This window comes from Anolis sagrei, chromosome 1, assembly GCF_037176765.1.
Source record: "Anolis sagrei isolate rAnoSag1 chromosome 1, rAnoSag1.mat, whole genome shotgun sequence".
NCBI lineage: Eukaryota > Metazoa > Chordata > Lepidosauria > Squamata > Dactyloidae > Anolis > Anolis sagrei.
In genome coordinates this window covers 83,229,707-83,246,197 of record NC_090021.1, presented here as the reverse complement: position 1 = coordinate 83,246,197, position 16,491 = coordinate 83,229,707, and the positions used below count along the sequence as shown (strand labels likewise).

Here is a 16,491-nt window from a genome sequence, read left to right as displayed (position 1 = left end):
GCAGCCCAGCCCTCCTTTCCTTCCTGCCCTCCTCCCACTGGAGTCCCGGCTCAGAGCTTTCTCTTTTCCTCTTCGCAAAGCCATGGAGTCTTTCATCCATCCGCCGTCATCACCCCGTTATTCGCCCCAGCACACCCCACACGTCCCGCAAGACTTTCTTCAGTGTTTCTCCACCTTCCTAATGCCGCGACCCCTTAATACAGTTCCCTCCTGTTGTGGTGACCCCCCCCCCAAAAAACAACAACATTACTTTCGTTGCTGCTTCATAATTTTGCTACTGTTATGAAGTGTCATGTAAATATCTGATCTGTAGGATGTATTTTCATTCACTGAACCAAATATGGCACAAATACCCAAATGTGAGTACTGGTGGGGTTGGGGAAGGGATTGATTTTGTCACTTGGGAGTTGTAGTTGCTGAGATTTATAGTTCACCTACGATCAAAGAGCATTCTGAACCTCACCCAGGGGTGGCTCAACCCATAACGCAAAGTAAGCATTTGTAGTATTTATTTATTTATTTATTTATTTACTTTGCTTATATACCACTGTATCTCAAGCCCGAAGGCGACTCACGGCGGTTCACAAACAGTAAAAACAGTAGAAACAGCAGTGGTTCCATACAACATATAACAATTGACTTAACACATTATCCATAAATTACCAATAAGCAATTACAATGCACAATTATTACAAAAAACAACCGTACCCAATCTTCTCATCATCCAAGCGTAGTCCAGGTTCATCGTCCATTGTTCCATTCCTATGTTCCATTACCAGATTGCACTAAATTACTCAAACGCCTGCACAAACAGCCAGGTCTTCACCTTTTTGCGGAATACCATTAGAGATGGTGCTAGTCTAATGTCCGTAGGAAGGGCGTTCCACAGCCGAGGAGCCACCACCGAGAAGGCCCTATCTCTCGTCCCCGCCAGTCGAGCTTGAGAAGCAGGTGGGATCGAGAGCAGGGTCTCCCCGGAAGATCTCAAACTCCTCGTGGGTTCATAGGCAGAGATGCGGTCAGATAGGTAGCTAGGGCCGGAACCGTTTAGGGCTTTAAAGGCCAACGCCAGCACTATAGTATAGTTGATTTTGCCAGAGGCGCTCTTGAGGCGCTCTTGGGGGAAAACAGACCTTGACATATGCAAGTTGTTGTTACTGGGGTGTATAGTTCACCTACAATCAAAGAGCATTCTGAACTCCACCAATGATGGAATTGAACCAAATATGGCAGACAGAACTCCCATGACAAACAGAAAATATATATCAATTACTGGTTGGGAGGGGCACCAAAATACTGTTTGCTTACCGTTGAAAATTACCCAGGACCGCCTCTGACCTCACCAACAATGGAATTGAACCAAACTTGACACACAGAACTCCCATGACCAACAAAAAATACTGCAAGGGTTAGTGGGCATTGACCTGGAGTTGTAGTTCACCTTCATCCAGACAGAACTGTGAACTCAAAACTATTTAATTATTTATTTAAAATATTTATATTCTGACCTTCACACCCCGCAGGGGACTTAGGGCAGATTACAATGCACATATACATGGCAAACATTCAATGCCATTTAGACATACAACATATATAGACAGACACAGAGGCAGTTTAACATTCCAGCTTTTCTAGCTTCATGAGGGTATGCATGATTCCAGCCACAGAGGGAGCTAGCATTTCACTGTCCACTTGTGACACCTTGATGGAGTACTTCCTCATTCTTACACACACTGCTGGAAGGTTTTTTTATGGTATTGTAAATTAGTTAAGTTAACCTCCCTGCATAAAGTGGTACCTAAATTTCCTACTTGACAGATGCAACTGTCTTTCGGGCTGCGTATGTCGACAGCAAGCTCGACTATTAATGGTCCGGTGCTTATTCCGACCTGAGCTAGCTTCAAACTCATGACCTCTCAGTCAGTAGTGATTTAATGCAGCCCGGTACAATGATAGATCTGGAGCAAACTTGGCACGGATACTCAATATGCCCAAATGTGAACACTGGTGGAGTTTGGGGAAAACAGACCTTGACATTTGGGAGTTGTAATTGCTGGGATTTATAGTTCACCTATTATCGAAGAGAATTCTGAACCCCACCAACCATACAATTGGGCCAAACTTCCCACACAGAACCCCCATGACCAACAGAAAATACTGTGTTTTCTGATGGTCTTTGGCAACCCCTCTGACACTCTCCCCGTTGCAACCCCCCCCCCCCCCCGGGGTCCTGAACCCCTTGTTGAGAAACTCTGCCTTAGTTGAAAGGAAGGATGCAGATCTAGGTATGCAGTCCCCATGTTACAAAAAAGATAGGTTTTGTCGGTTTGTTCTTAAGTTAAATTTGTATGGAAGTCAGAACAGGTACATTTTTAAGTGTTATTCCAGTCACACACACAAACACACACACACACACACATAGGATGATTATGCAGAAAATAAGGTTACAAGATTTTTTAAAAAATACAAAGAATGAATATATTTTAATAAAGCTTACATGGATTGTAGTATAGGTTTTACATTATTTTCCCACACAATCACCATTCAGTTCAATGCATTTTGTCATCCATGGGATGAATTTTTGATGCCCGTGTCATAGAAGTTTCCCACTGCCTTTTTGGCCACTTCATCACCTTGATTTTTACTTCCTCCTCGTCGGAAAAGTGTTTTCCGCCAAGGTGTTCCTTCCATTTAGTGAACAGATGATAGTCACTGGGTACGAGACTGGGGCTGTGAGAGGGGTAGCTTAAAACATCCCAACCAAATGAAGTCAAGAACTCTTGTATTGCATGAGTGGTATGTGGACACGCTTTGTCATGAAGGAGACAGACTCCCACCATCAGCATCTCATGATGTTGTTTTGGATGGCTCTGCTAAGTTTCTTCATCGTCTCACAATATATTCCATACCCATTTTGTGACATGCTGTCTTGACATTACATCCTCTCCATAAACTGAAAAAAATGAATTGCAGCAGCATTCATGCCCTTAGCATTTAAGTAATGTATTACAGCACAGACTTCGCATTTGGAGAGAAAGGGAATGAGCCATGCTTGGCTACAAAGGAAAGAAAATTAAAACACCTGAGATAAAAGTGGAATTTAAGATATTTGTAACTCTGGTTAAATTGCGATGATAGCCTTTCTTCCTCAATATAAATATGTTGCTGTTACATTTATACTCTGCTTTACTCTCTTGATCAAGACCCAAAGCAGCTAAATGTATTTACTTAACCTTCAAATAATTGCCATTGTTATTGTTTATTCATTCAATCATATCTGACTCTTTGTGACCTCGTGGACCAGCCATAATTGCTATATTAATACCAATTAGAGTGTATGCACTTTTAGGACACTCTCTGTATGTATGTGTGTGTGCAGTATATATATGGAGGGCGCAGTTTATTTTAGCATGAACGATCACAGTTTACAAGCCATTTGTGCAGGTGCATTCTTCTGGCCTTCTGGCATCTTGGGCCTTTTCCCCCTCCCCCTACCCCACACTTTTCTGAGCTTTTTGTGCAACACAGCACAAACTGAGCATGCTTCTTAGTCCTTTTTTTATTGGACTTTACAGGATGGTTTTTCAGTGCCTCCAGCAGAAGTCCCAACAACAGTCATGAAAAAATGGCCTTCAGAGTTTCGCTTTTAAAAACAAAAACAGAATGCAAGCAAACAGTCATTGGTTTCTGTGGTGAGCTTCTTTTCTCTTATACCTCTCTCAGATTGTCATAAGAAAAGGCTTTGAGGGAAACGGCAAGCAACCCAGTACCACACACAACAAACAGAATTGGGAAGAAACGTACATGATGGGCACAGTGGAGAAGCAAGCAGTGAATCTGGTTGTAAATTCAGATTGTACAGCCAAGAACAGGGAATGTCCTGGAAATTAAATTGTAAACTGCTCTGAAAGTCTTTTTGGCTAAAGCATGGTATATGAATGCTTTATATAAATAAATAACAGTGTTCTTAGCCTATGAATAAGACTCATGTTAAAATAAGTCTTTCTGGCCACATATAATTTATCTTTGCTTTGACTTTCTTTTGAAAAGACCATGTCATTTGCAAACCACTCCTATGGTCCTTTATCCACTCCCCTATCTGTGTCCGTTCTGTTTCTTTGACTGCTTATGATGATGACTGAAGAAAAATGCATTTGCCAAACAGAAGATCTTTGTTTCATTTCAGACAATCAATATGCCCACGTTATATGGGTGGGCAATGCAGCTAACAAAAAATGTTTGTTTGCTTTGGAGATGAACTTGGTAATTTTATTATATTTATTTGAAAGACTATCATTAATTACACTATGTCACATGATTATATTCCTGGGTTATAAATGTCATTTCCTAATTGGTTCTATCATTTAAAAAACATGGAACATGTTTATTAAACTGAAAAAAAACTTGGTTTTGTGGGACAACTTGCAGCCCATTTTGCTGTAGCTTTTCAATGAATATCTCATTGAACCTCAACTAATTCAACATATGTGTTGTTGAGCACTTTCATGACTGGAATCACAGGGTTGCTGTGAGTTTTCCAGGCTCTATGGCCATGTTCCAGAAGCATTCTCTCCTGACGTTTCATCTCACAATCTCTGAGGATGCCTGCCATAGATGTGGGTGAAACATCAGGAGAGAATGCTTCTGGAACATGGCCATATAGCCTGGAAAACTCATGGCAACCCCGTCATTCAACACAGTTTGTGGCAGCTACAAAAACTGACATTTCTGGAGTATAACACTTTTAAAGTAAGTGCCGCAAAATTAAAGAGGAAATAACACTTTCAATAACACTTTTTCAAATGTTTGTTACATAGTGTACCAGTAGGGCTACTCTGACAAATGTTCAGATTATACTTGAAAGATTAAAATCAATTTCACATTGGAATAGTTTATAGATGGAAAATGTAGCATGGTGGTTTGAGTACTGGACTACAACTCTGGATAACAGGGTTCAAATATTCACTCAGCTGTGAAATCTCACCAGTTTTTGGCATGCACTCTTACACTCAGAAAATCCTGAGTTGGAAACAACTAAAGGCACACAACAAAAGGTTATTTTGGACTGCAATCCTCATGATCACACACCACTGGCTATGCTGGTTAGGGCTGATGGGATTTGCAATCTAACAACATCTAGACCACTATACCATACCTATGCTATTGATGAAGCTTTTCACCAGAAAAGTTCCTTTCCAGTGGTTGGTTACACCAGTGTTTTTCAAACTGTTGGTCCATTAATCTGTGTTAGTCAACAAACCATTGACCATCCCTTGTAAGTTTTCCAAGAAAGAAGGAAACAATTATACTCAATGGTCACAAATATGAGACCTGGGGAAGAGTTGCTGGCCCTCTATATTACATAGCTTGAGGTGCATGGAACTGCCATTCATTATTCATTCATATTCAGTGATTTTTGACCCAGAGAATGTCACTTGCCCAGTTTTCAGTTCCATCCTATACATATTTATTTGCATGTGTCCTGCCCCTGGTGGACATATTGACCTAAATCATAAATATAGCTAAGTTAGTTTTTGACTGCAGATCTTTTTACTGACTCCAGTATGCTGATAGGATAGTCTGTGCACATTCAGAGAAAGACCTACAAGTGACTTTAAAGAGCTTCGCAGAAGCATATGAAAAGCTTGGACACTTACTTAAAATTAATAAAACAAAACAAAGTGCTCTACCAACAGGCACAAACAAATCTCTTTGCAATGCCAGCAATACAGCTTAATAGTGTAATTCTAGAAAATGTTGACCATTTCCGCTAAGCTAAGCAGCCACCTCCCTACAAAAGTTGACATCAATGCCGAAATACAACACTGTTTGAGCTTTATGAGCACATCATTTGTTTCAAATGAAGCAGAGAGTGTTCAAAGATTAGGACATTCATAGAGATACTAAAAGGCTTATTTATAAAACTATTGTACTTCCAACTCAGTTGTATGCCTGTGAAACATGGACCATCTTGGTCACGTGAGTCCTGGTTTTTATCTATGTTGGAACTTGAAGAAGGTGTCCAGAAATAAACTGGCATTGATCTAAGTGACACCCTGAGCGATGAGGCAGCCATCTGAGATGATTGTATGATGAGTCAGTGGATCATGCAAGAGAAAAAATAAATTATATGAAGGCAGATATACTTATTTATTTGTCATTTTCAAAATCCAAAATCCCACGTGCACATATATACACAGTGAGTAAATTAAAACATTTATTTGACCGGCCAATCAATGTGACTGTCCAGATTTAAAACACTGATTTTAATTGTCAATTGTGAAAAGATGCTCAGTGCACATCATTCAAATGAATTTAGGTTGAATAGAATAATTTTGTGTTTCACTTCATGTGGAGCTAAAAACCCAAATTGTTCCATACTGTTAATTCGCTAATTCTTAAAATGTACTTTATAAAGGCTAAAAAAAGATTTTGGCTAGAATTATTTGGCTAGAATTACTTGGCTAGAATTATTTAGTTAGATCCGTTAGCTGCACAGGGTACACTGACCTATCAGACATAACTCGAAAATTGACATTCATAGAATCAGCCTATAAATAATCTTTTCTGCTGAATTCCCCAAGCTGCTACTATTGGGATAATATGATCCTCAGTCAAGCGTCAATTCATTTATTATTTGTTGTGCTGTCTCATTCTGCAGTTATTTTTGTGTAACCACTTTGAGTCCCACACAGGGGTGAGAAAAGCGATATATAAATACTGTAAGTAAATAAATAAATAAATAAATTCTATAGTTGTAGTTGATGTCCATAATATTACTGGCAATAACAAGCACAGATCCGTGTCATTAGAATTTGTTTGAGTTTATATATTTTATTTTGTATATGTTTTTCAACTTTATATAACCCCATTCTGTTCTGTAATGATAATGGAAGAAGAATTCATGTTCATGTATTCCTATTCCTGTTCTGAGAACTTGCAATATTACCTCTTCACCCTTTCCTTTTTTTATATTGGTAACAATTCCACCTCTTTCTTTGTAATCTATCTTCTTACTCGCTATAGATAGCAAACAATTCACAGGTAAAAACAAACATCAATTGCATTTGAGTGTGGCACCAGTCTAAAAAACATTCTGATTGTTATTGTTATTGGCCTTCAAGTCACTACAAACCAATAAGAAAATTCTGTAAACCTTAGTATAGAATTTTCTTGGCAAGATTTATTCAGAAGGAGTTTGCCTTTCTCTAAGGCTGTGAGAGTATGACTTGCAGAAGATCACCCATCGGATTTCTATGGCTGAGCTGGGTTGGTCCAATGCTCAAAACACTGTAAGGATATTAGAGGGTGGAGGCAAAGTTTGCTATATACAAAGTGCAAAGTCATTTCAGCTTATGCACCAAGGCTTACTAAGTTTCTTTCCTCATTATAATAGTTCTTCAAAATTAATTACAGAAAACTGGAAGTATATACTTTCCAGTGCCATCAAATTTTAGCTCTATTCACCATGCACCATTGCAAAGGAATATAAATAAAGTGTTGTTGTTGTTGTTGTTGTTATTTGAAACACAACAAGATGAGTCCACAGCAGACACTCTGCTGGCTGTTTTATTGGATCACACGGCGGACATTTCCCAAGTTTCTAGGACTGTGTGATGTATCGCCAAATAATGCATACAGATCCCTGTAAGGTGGCCTTTTGCAGCTGGCAGATGGTAATCTTGTCAGCGCCGATTATTAAATGTGGCATCCTCTCCTCTCAGATGTCACATTTTAAAGACATCTAACTAAATGAAAGGAAAGGAAGCTGTGAGTGTTGCATTAAGACCAACAACAGAGGGTTATCAAGGGCAAAGTTTCTTTTTAAAAGAACTTTGTGGGAAACATAAACCATAAAGCTAGCTGTTTAATTTCTGTTTGGTGCAAAGATACAGAATATCAGTGTTCAACCTTGTAAAAATTGCTCAGTTCAAAAGTGGTTTCTTTCTGTCCTACTGCTCTTGCTTCATTTTCTTTAATGTTATGATGCACAAGCATGGAAATCTGTTCCTTTTATCTGTTTTATATTATGGATAGTATTTTGTTGAATAATGAAAGACTCCAATGAAAACAGTGCTATATTTGTTTTGCTTCCCGCTGATTCCAATGCATGAGCAAAGAAAGGTCTCTCTCACCATACTGTGAATCTAATATTTATTTGTTTATGACCATAAACAAACTACAGCAGCGAAGTGGTGTGTGCATTTATATAGGCGCCAGAGTGTGTAAGCAAGCCTTCACATTCAGTGTTTTAAAATTAAGCAAAACATTATTGTTATATTGAAGAAATGATTCGTGATTAAGAGGGTGAAGATAGGTTAACTTAACGTTGTGCCACTGTAAATTTCAAGTAAAATATTTGACCTCTATAAGGTTATAGAAGATTGGATGGGTTACACAACCAAATCACTGACATAAGGTTCACTATTTTGTAAATTGTAAATTCTTCTGGATTGTTCTTTCATAAGGCAGTGCATTGGGAAAGATCAACTTGTATTTTTCCCAGCCACTTGAATCATTAATGTCTTCTTTGATCCAATTAAAGTAAATTTTTGCTTACTTAGATAGTTACATGTCTTACATTTCAGTGAAAGCTGATGCAGTACTACAGTTTTCCCCACACTTGAGTCTTTAATTGTATAGTATTTATCTAGGAGTGAATCCCATCAAATTTGTTGGAGCTTAACTCTGAGTAGACACATATAGATCATACTGAAACAAGGGAATCTCTGTAGAATATTAGCCTATAGTAATAAAGCTTTATTTATATGTCACTCCCTCTCCTTGAAGGAACTCGGAGCCGCTTACAAGAAAGAAAATAGAAACAAATAATAATAAACACAGGCACTGTCAAAAATAACTCAGTAACAAAAAAATAAGCAAGGCAAACACAAAAGGCAGTACATATAACCCAAAAAATGGCAACTATAATCAAATAATTATAAAATATAGTGCCGTTTTAAACAATTTAAAACCTAATTCACCTATGTAAATGAATATAGTTCATTTAAACAAGATAATAGTTTTCAAACTTGTTTTATTCTATAGATAGCTCCAAAAGGGGTATATTGGTGCTCTCTGGTGGTTGCTTTTGTAACTATTCTTAATCAGCCAATAGAAACTTGTGGCAAAGATTTAGAAGATACATATTGAACACTAACAGTGAAATATATAATGAAAAAGATCTTGACATGTATAAAAGTTCCAAAGATCTTTCTCAGTAGACAGATATGCAATGCTGTGGATTAACAATATTTCCCTGCATTCAATGGAACTTCCTTCCAAATCAATATGGATTTGCATAGAAACTTGAAATCTACCATTCTTAATGGATTTTCCACCAATGATTGCTTAAAGGGTATGACTGGAGAATTCTTGGAACTACAGTTCTTATAAGAGTATTTACACACACACACACACACACACACACACACTTGACTTTTCCACATTTTTTTGTATTTTAGTCTGGACATGACATGGATTTAATTGGTATTGTACATTTTCTTTCAAATACTTTTGCATTTGACCCCATCCATCTTGTTTGAGAATCACTGTGCTATGAAATCAAGGGAGTTAAATTTTGGTAAGGTACTAGTATTCTTTGACAGAGAAAGCTGAGGACCTTCTAAAACTATAGCTTCCGTTATTCCGTAGCATTGAGCCATGGCAATTAAAGTGGCATGAAGCTGCATTAATTCTACGGTGTAAATGTACCCTATGGGCCAGCCTGAAATTTAAGATCTCATCAAGAAGGATTTTTCTTTGGTGGTGAGATCAAGGGAGATAACCTTCTCAGTGCCTGCTCCCAAGCTGTGAAATTCATTCCTATAGAGTAGACAGCCTAGTTCAGTATTTTTCAAACTCTGCTCCTCCAGGTGTTTTGGACTTCAGTTCCCACCATTCCTAACAGCTGGTAAGCTGATTGGGATTTCTGGGAGCTGGTCCAAAACACCTGGAGGAGCAGAGTTTGAGAAACACTGGCCTAGTTGGTCTGCTCCCACCTTTCCTTCAGCTGGCTGGCGAGGTGTGATACGTTGTTATCTTTTGACTGTGTTCTAATGTGTTTTAATATAACGTTTGATGGTTTTTAAAACTTTTGTTATCTACTGTGATTTGTTTTTAGTTTGATGTGGGCCACCTTGGATTCCATGCTGGGAAAAAGGCAGGGTGTAATTAAATAAAGAAGTGAAATGTTTGAAACTGATTTCCCTCCTGCCTAATATGATTTGTTGCACAGAAATATGAGATCTCCCAGACTAATTTAATTTAATGACCAAAGAATGCATAAAACATTAAAAAAAACCAATAGGATAAATAGATGCTTGCCGCAAGGGAGGCCTGCAGCTGCAACTTACTTTCTCTGCACTTCAGACTTCCAAAATAAAGTCGATAAAGAAACATGTTAATATTTTCCATGTCTAACACATTCTCCTAATTTGTTTCTTTTTTAAAAAAACAATAAGTATATGTAATAATTCTTTTAGTTCATTTGGCAATCACTTCAAAATTTACTTAGTTTGTTGGTCAAGCACTTTCCCCCCCAAATAACTTTGGTACTATCCTATCAGAATACTTTCAAAACCAAAATCTACCACCTTAAGTTTGATTTCTGAAACTAAATAAGCATAACTGTATGTACCCATAGGAGGCTCTGTGTATAGCAAATAATAGAATTAGACACATTTATTCTTAAGAAGAGATTATCTTTTCCTATGATGTTTCATTATTTTCTGGCCAATTGGAGCCAAAGTCATAGAGCATGGCATTGCATGAATCCATAGCACAGCTGGCCGGTCTTCTTGGAGGCTGTCTCGGATTCAGACATCCTTCACAAAATAAGGCCCTTCTTGCCCTTTTGTCAGTTGGGAAATATTTTAATTATTATTCGGACTTGCTTTTTAAAACTGAATAAAGGGCTTTTAAAAGGGTGCTGTATTATTTTAATTGCACTGTTTTTGATTAGTTTTCCATTTTAATGGCATGTTTTAAATTGTTTTAGTATTGGTAATAGAGTAATTCTTTGTCAATGTTGATCTTATGTATGTTTTTAGCTACATTATAAATATAAATGAAATTAACAACACATTATAACAATAATGAGTGAGGAACATCCAGCATGTTCCAAGTAAATATACAGTACCAACCAGAGGGTGCATTTACACTATAGATTAATGAGTCTCCTAGGGGAGATAAGGCGGACTACAAATAAAGTATTATTATTATTATTATTATTATTATTATTATTATTATTACATAGCAACCATTTTGTCATGAGTCTGTGCTTTGGGATTATAGGAGTTGTAGTTTTACAAAGTCTTGAACCTTCTTTGCTAAAGAGTGCAGGTGCTTCACCAAACTACAACTTCCAGAATTCCAAAGCATTGGGCCATGGCAGTTAAAGGAGTGTCAAACTGCATTGATTGTACACTGTAGATTTGCACCCAGAGTTCAACCAAACACTTAAAATGCTGTTTATGGGGCAAAGGCACAGGATATACTTCCAGGCTATCACTAATTTTATAGAATGATTAAAAACCAAATCCTAAACTGTTTATCTGGAAATTCTAAAGAATGGAGTCAGGTTTACTTTGTAGCAGAGGTTCTGCTGAAAGTTTAAATTCACTCTTTGAAAAGAAAAATCTAAATATATGTTGATTCCTTTGATTTTTGTCAGTATAAATACTTAAATAATTGTAGCTATAACACACAGGGTGCTGTCAACTAGGAAATCCTCGGTTAAACTTTTTGGATCGCCTAGTGGCGCAATGGGTTAAACCCTTTTTCTGGCAGGGCTGCTGACTCAAAGGGAACGGGGTGACCTCCCATCTGTCAGCTTCAGTTTCCCTTATGGGGTCATGAGATAAGACTCCCATAGGATGGTAAAACATTTGGGCATCCCCTGGGCAATGTTCTTGCAGACGGCCAATTCTCTAACACCAGAAGCACTTGCAGTTTCTGACACAAAAAAAGTTAAACTTTTGGAAATACTTATTGTTCCTTATATTACCTAACCTGGCTAAAAAGAAGGGAAGCATGTGTTGCTCTTTGCTTAGGAGTGGTACCAACTAATGCAATTTTTACATGAATCCAGTGTACATAGATAATGTACATAAACAGCTCTAAATATTTAATCCGTAAGTAGCCTGTAGATTAAATCAGCTCCCGAAGCTATAACTATACAAATGTAATTAAGAATAAATTCCTTTTACAATGTTTTAAGCATTTTTCAAATGTTTCTGGGTGGAAATAGTTTGTGCCTGCCTTTTGTTGTTTGTTTGCCATCTGCTGGTTGAAATATAATGCTGCTCCCAGGCAAACACGTTTGCAGGAGTTGGATAATTCAGATAATGCATATGGTATCAACTAGCAGTGTGCTTCAGAAAGAAAGTAGTCCCAGTTGTACCATCTACACTTTAATTATAGCAGGTGGCCTTCAGTACCTGATATAATTCGCATGTCATTTAGTGGTATCACTTTTAAACAAGGTATGGGCAAGAGCTTCCTAACAGTTTCTATTTGGAAAAACTGATGTGATACCCTCAAAAGGGTGGGGTGGGGGAGGGGGAAAACACTGCACAAAAATTGACCATAAGGTTTGTTGCTGAGTGTCCTTGGGTTTTCTTTCAGGAACAACACATGCAGGAGGACTGAGGTGCCAGGTACATGGAAGAAGCTTATCATCCAACTGGCCAAACCTGGCAGGATCAAAATCAGTTAATTCTCTATCGGTCCACTTTTTCTCCTCCTTCCCCCACCTTTCCACTCCATCTTCTGTTTACTTCAATTGCTCCATACAGAGTTTAAAGTGAAAAAGTAGTTTGCTCTCACGTAACTCACCTGGAAGGAGAAGAGAGGAGGCAGAATCCTTCTCTTCCCAGTAGTCTCAGGCAAAAGCTAATTGCTTCAGCAATTATGTTCTTCCTTCTTAAAAACCTTTGACATGTTAAATATATTATGATGTTGCTTAGCCACACAAGTCTGTTTTCAACTGTAAAATATTGGAGGGCTTGTAGGGCACTTTAGGCCTTTGCCACCCGCTGTAGTTTCAGGCTTTGTTCCCACAGCTTGAACATTACTTTTTAAAAAGGAATTTGTAACTCATTGCAATTCCTAAGTAATTAGTTGTTATTATTATTTTTCACAACATTTTCAAAAGCTGTATAGGAAAGGCCATCTGTTTTCTATGATGAATAGACAGATCTGGTTTGAAAAGCTTGCTCCTATGTCTATATCTTATTTGTTTAGTAACCATATTTCTTACTAAGATTTAACATGGTATGAATACTTATCTTAGGTCCACAGGCCTCTTCAAAATTAGAAGACAAGAGCATTCTATGTTGTCTGTGCTTCTAGTAAGCTCTCAGTGTAAATTTCAGTAAATTTGCTATTGCCATAATGAGCATTTCTGAATTAAGATGCAAATGAAAGAAATGTTAATAAAGATATCCTGTGGTCCAAAGCCTTGCTCTTTTCTGACAATAGTGAGACAGATTTGATAACCAATGGATAATGGTTATTTCTGTTAGTCAAACAATTAAGCATGTGGTCAGAAACAAAAATAAGATGGTTCTGGTTGCTAAGCAAATGATGCATCATTGGCATTATATTCATTCATTTACATTGACCTGTTTGTTATAACATGCTCCGCAGATAAGACACTGAATTACATATAACCATTTAACTAGGCTGTGTTGTTTTAGAATTTATTATCATAAAGTGTGTCATAAAGTTCAAGTATTTTTGAACATTTTATTCACAAACCTAATTCTATTAGCCCTTCAAGGATGAAAACCTTGTCCTTCAAGTGAGATGCAATCCCATTGAAAGCAGGACAGATGAACTGTAGTCACATGGAAACCAAGCTTGAAATCAGCCTACTATACATTTAGATAGAACTCTTCCAGATGAGCCAAAGGAAGTGTCATTTCTTGCACTACAGCTCTGTTTTTACTGGGTTTTGCTCTTTGTTGTTACTTCTGAAACCACTATGTCTATTCTTTGAAAGGGAGCTGTTTGTAGGTAGTTTCTTGAATTAGCACTAGAATGCCTCAACTTTTAAAAAATGAAATCAGTTTGCCAAGGTTGTTCTCTGGTTCGAAAAGCCCATTTTCTCCTTGATGGTTTTTAACATTTGCTTTAAAGCTGTAATCCAAAAATGTCATAGTTAAAATATATCTTCAAAAAAAAAAAGAGGAGAAAAGAAAATGTTTTAATATGTCTCAGAGATTAAAAAAAAAGTCAACTCATGTATGTGACTAATATGTTTTAACTGGTTCTAGGAATTCCCAGAAAACAGCCTTGGACCGCAGAAATTTCACCTGGATTTTTACCAAAGAAATAAATGAATAGAAGTACAATAGCAAAGCAAAGCATTTTATAAACTAAAGGGATATTGCAACAGACCAATGTTTATTAGAATTATGCAGACATAATTATTTGAGGGAATTAATTAGGATATATTCCTATAATTATTATAGTGTAGCTTTGTAATTGTTGTGTAGTTTATATGTTGCTGTAATTGCCTCTCTGTAAATTGTCTTTTATATGTGTGTACACCGCCATGAGTCGCCCTAAAGGGCTGAGAATGGAGGTTAATAAATGCATCAAATAAATAAATAAATAAATATAATTGATGGAATTACCTTGCTATGAAAGACAGATTTCTAATCTTTTTTATCCATATGATAATCCTCTTCTTGGGATTTTGTTATAAGAGTATCCAGTGGTAAGCAAAATTGATAAATTACCACAACCATATCACCAATTATCATTTCCACATTCTTAAACTGCACTCAAGAACTAATGAGTGATTGAACTGCAAAGCTAATGGCAACCAGATTTAGTTGGACAACTATGGTTTAATCCCCACATGTTTAGAATGTATGCCAAAGCACTTTGGTTTAAAATTTTAATTAAGATTTCCAAAATACTTGAAGCTTAAAATGAGTTCAAAATTTTAATTAAGATTTTCAAAATACATGAAATAGAACAATATACATATTTACATAACAGAAAAAAGAAAATAAAAACAGAGAAACAGAAAATACCAAAAAGAAAAAAAGATACAGAAAGTTATAGCGACTTTTCATCTTTTCAACTGTTATTTAAATATATAATCAGATTGTACCTCTCTCATCATAAATCTACTATCCTCTTTTCTACAAGATATAGCAAAGATATATCAAAATCCAAACTTGCCAAAACATATTTTGTACAAAAAGGCCAACAGAAGGTTAGTATTTTTTATCAAACCTCCTTTTTCTTCAGCATTTGTCCCGCTTCATGGCTGGGTCCACTTTACTGGCTTGTTGGTGCCATTTCACCTGGTTGTGCGCCTGATCAGAGTGTATGTCAGAAGTCTTCAGATCATTGTACAACGTGTTCAGCCAGCATTGCTTTGGTCATCCCTTTGGCTTCTTGCCAGGCACTTCTAAATCATGAGCAATCTTGTGAATGGACTCATCTTCACCTTGAAGAGTATGACTACACCATCTGAGGCATGATTCTCATAGTTTGTCAGCAATTGGAGCAATGCCAAAGCATTGCTGATGTCATCGTTGCAGATGTGGCCAAGGCGTGTGATGCCAGCTGTAAGTCATAGCATCTTCGTCTTGATAACACCAAGGGGGTGTTCTGCTTCCTTTGTTGCTGGCCAACATTCGGCTTCATATATTGCAGCAGGCCTTACAGCAGTTTGATCATTTTTTTTAATTTCAGGTGATTGGGCATCTTGTCGCAGAGTACACCTGCTACTGAGTGCCATTTCATCCAAGCCATGTTAATCCGTGTGTTGACTTCATCAAAGAGGTTGCCATCTGAAGTTAATGTCAATCCGAGATACTTGAAGGTGTTGACTTTTGGAAGATCCACTCCATCCACCTGGATGGTACCAGTCTCCTCCTCGTTGGTCATTATTTTTATCAAATACTACATTACTATCTTATTAGGCTTTATCAGTTCACATAGTTAAGCATAGAATTATCCTAAATCTCTAAATCAATCTTTTTTAACCATTTAGAATAATATATTCCAAATAATCCACTTTCCTCTTAATAATAATAATAATAATAATAATAATAATAATAATAATAATTTATTACCTGTCTCTCCTTAATAATGATAACAAAACTTGCTCATTTTCCAAACACATCTAACTAAAAATATAGTAAGATATGTTTGACATAGATATCAACTAAATTTAAATGCAAAATCCATTAATCTCCTTTCAAATATATATACCTGACTTGTCCCAAAGGTACATAGGTAGGTAGAAGGGTTATAAGCCTGACAAAGATATATGTTCAGCTTATGACATTTTTCAAACCTCTCTTTAAATTTAATATAAGCAAAAAGTATTAGTTTTCATAAATAAAACATCAAATAGCAAAGTAATATGGATGTTATCCCAAAACCAAACAGAGTCAACTCTTTGCATTTAGTTAACATGAATTCCTCTCACCCAATTTCTGCCACTGTAAAAAATAAATTACC

The 16,491-nt window shown here is 36.9% G+C and overlaps 1 long non-coding RNA gene across 1 annotated transcript; it reads left to right on the top strand.

Moving 5' to 3' along the window:
- The first annotated feature begins 320 nt into the window (after window positions 1–320).
- LOC137095894 (uncharacterized) lies at window positions 321–13,438 on the top strand. The gene is made up of 3 exons (XR_010909042.1): window positions 321–359; window positions 3,576–3,692; window positions 12,628–13,438. It is a non-coding gene; the product is annotated as an uncharacterized lncRNA (long non-coding RNA).
- The last annotated feature ends 3,053 nt before the right edge of the window (window positions 13,439–16,491 follow it).